The sequence below is a fragment of the Hordeum vulgare genome, chromosome 1H (genome assembly GCF_904849725.1).
Source record: "Hordeum vulgare subsp. vulgare chromosome 1H, MorexV3_pseudomolecules_assembly, whole genome shotgun sequence".
Lineage (NCBI taxonomy): Eukaryota > Viridiplantae > Streptophyta > Magnoliopsida > Poales > Poaceae > Hordeum > Hordeum vulgare.
In genome coordinates, this window is record NC_058518.1 from 327,070,221 (window position 1) to 327,073,644 (window position 3,424).

Consider the following 3,424-nt stretch of genomic DNA (forward strand, 5'->3'; position numbering starts at 1 on the left):
GCACATGCTCAACGATTGAGCCTTTCTCCTTTACTTTGTGGACAAATAATCTTGTCGGAGGTCTCGTACCTCTTAACAAGGGCACAAGCATGAAATCACAATTTCATCTCTTTAGAACATCACTTATGTTCCGTGACGTTTTTACAACGTTTTCGGCGCCTTGCTTCTAAGCCATTAAGTATTTTGTACTGAACTATCGTGTAGTCATCAGAAACGTGTATGTCGGATGTTCACAGCATCCACAGACGACGCTCGAGGTGCAGCACACCGAGTGGTGCATTAAGGACATAAGCCTTCTGTGCAGCAACGAGGACAATCCTCGGTTTTACACACTCAGTCTGCAAAGTTTGCTACTATCAACTTTCAACTAAATTTTCTCTAGGAACATATAGAAACAGTAGAGCTATAGCGCAAGCTACATCGTAATTCAAAAAGACCATTAGACTATGTTCATGACAATTAGTTCAATTAATCATATTATTTAAGAACTCCCACTCAAAAATTACATCTCTCTAGTCATTTGAGTGGTACATGATCCAAATGCACTATCTCAAGTCTGATCATCACGTGAGTCGAGAATAGTTTCAGTGGTAAGCATCTCTATGCTAATCATATCAACTATACGATTCATGCTCGACCTTTCGATCTCATGTGTTCCGAGGCCATGTCTGCACATGCTAGGCTCGTCAAGCTTAACCCGAGTGTTCCGCGTGCGCAACTGTTTTGCACCCGTTGTATGTGAACGTTGAGTCTATCACACCCGATCATCACGTGGTGTCTCGAAACAACGAACTGTAGCAATGGTGCACAGTCGGGGAGAACACAATTTCGTCTTGAAATTTTAGTGAGAGATCACCTCATAATGCTACCGTCGTTCTAAGCAAAATAAGGTGCATAAAAGGATTAACATCACATGCAATTCATAAGTGACATGATATGGCCATCATCACGTTCTTCTTGATCTCCATCACCAAAGCACCGGCACGATCTTCTTGTCACCGGCGTCACACCATGATCTCCATCATCATGATCTCCATCAACGTGTCTCCATCGGGGTTGTCGTGCTACTCATGCTATTACTACTAAAATTACATCCTAGCAAAATAGTAAACGCATCTGCAAGCACAAACATTAGTTTAAAGACAACCCTATGGCTCCTGCCGGTTGCCGTACCATCGACGTGCAAGTCGATATAATCTATTACAACATGATCATCTCATACATCCAATATATCACATCACATCGTTGGCCATATCACATCACAAGCATACCCTGCAAAAACAAGTTAGACGTCCTCTAATTTTGTTGTTGCATGTTTTACGTGGTGACCATGGGTATCTAGTAGGATCGCATCTTACTTACGCAAACACCACAACGGAGATATATGAGTTGCTATTTAACATCATCCAATGACCTCCTCGGTCAAATCCGATTCAACTAAAGTTGGAGAAACTGACACTTGCCAGTCATCTTTGAGCAACGGGGTTACTCGTAGCGATGAAACCAGTCTCTCGTAAGCGTACGAGTAATGTCGGTCCAAGCCGATTCAATCCAACAATACCGCGCAATCAAGAAAATACTAAGGAGGGCAGCAAAACACACATCACCGCACACAAAAACTTTTGTGTTCTACTCGAGAAGACATCTACGCATGAACCTAGCTCATGATGCCACTGTTGGGGAACATCGCATGGGAAACAAAAAATTTCCTACGCGCACGAAGACCTATCATGGTGATGTCCATCTACGAGAGGGGATGACTGATCTACGTACCCTTGTAGATCATACAGCAGAAGCGTTAGTGAACGCGGTTGATGTAGTGGAACGTCCTCACGTCCCTCGATCCGCCCCGCGAACAATCCCGCGATCAGTCCCACGATCTAGTACCGAACGGACGGCACCTCCGTGTTCAGCACACGTACAGCTCAACGATGATCTCGGCCTTCTTGATCCAGCAAGAGATACGGAGAGGTAGAAGAGTTCTCCGGCAGCGTGACGGCGCTCCGGAGGTTGGTGATGACCTTGTCTCAGCACGGCTCCGCCCGAGCTCCGCAGAAACGCGATCCAGAGGAAAAACCGTGGAGGTATGTGGTCGGGCTGCCGTGGAAAAGTCGTCTCAAATCAGCCCTAAAACCTCTGTATATATAGGTGAGGGAGGGGACATTGCCTTGGGGCTCAAGGAGCCCCAAGGGGGTCGGCCGAGTCTAAGGGGGAAGTCTCCCCCCCCCCCAAACCGAGTTGGACTTGGTTTGGTGGGTGGGAGTCCTTCCTTCCCTTCCCACCTCCTCTTTTTTTTCTCTTTGATTTTCTTTCCTAGGCGCATAGGGCCCTTTTGGGCTGTCCCACCAGCCCACTAAGGGCTGGTGTGCCACCCTCAAGGCCTATGGGCTTCCCCGGGGTGGGTTGCCCCCCCCCCCCCCCGGTGAACTCCCGGAACCCATTCGTCATTCCCGGTAACTCCGAAAACCTTCCGGTAATCAAATGAGGTCATCCTATATATCAATCTTCGTTTCCGGACCATTCCGGAAACCCTCGTGACGTCCGTGATCTCATCCGGGACTCCGAACAACATTCGGTAACCAACCATATAACTCAAATACGCATAAAACAACGTCGAACCTTAAGTGTGCAGACCCTGCGGGTTCGAGAAATATGTAGACATGACCCGAAAGACTCCTCGGTCAATATCCAATAGCGGGACCTGGATGCCCATATTGGATCCTACATATTCTACGAAGATCTTATCGTTTGAACCTCAGTGCCAAGGATTCATATAATCCCGTATGTCATTCCCTTTGTCCTTCGGTATGTTACTTGCCCGAGATTCGATCGTTGGTATCCGCATACCTATTTCAATCTCGTTTACCGGCAAGTCTCTTTACTCGTTCCGTAATACAAGATCCCGTGACTTACACTAAGTCACATTGCTTGCAAGGCTTGTGTGTGATGTTGTATTACCGAGTGGGCCCCGAGATACCTCTCCGTCACACGGAGTGACAAATCCCAGTCTCGATCCATACTAACTCAACGAACACCTTTGGAGATACCTGTAGAGCATATTTATAGTCACCCAGTTATGTTTCGACGTTTGATACACACAAAGCATTCCTCCGGTGTCCGTGAGTTATATGATCTCATGGTCATAGGAACAAATACTTGACACGCAGAAAACAGTAGCAACAAAATGACACGATCAACATGTTACGTCTATTAGTTTGGGTCTAGTCCATCACATGATTCTCCTAATGATGTGATCCCGTTATCAAGTGACAACACTTTCCCATGGCCAGGAAACCTTTACCATCTTCGATCAACGAGCTAATCAACTAGAGGCTTACTAGGGACAGTGTTTTGTCTATGTATCCACACAAGTATTGTGTTTCCAATCAATACAATTATAGCATGGATAATAAACGATTATCAT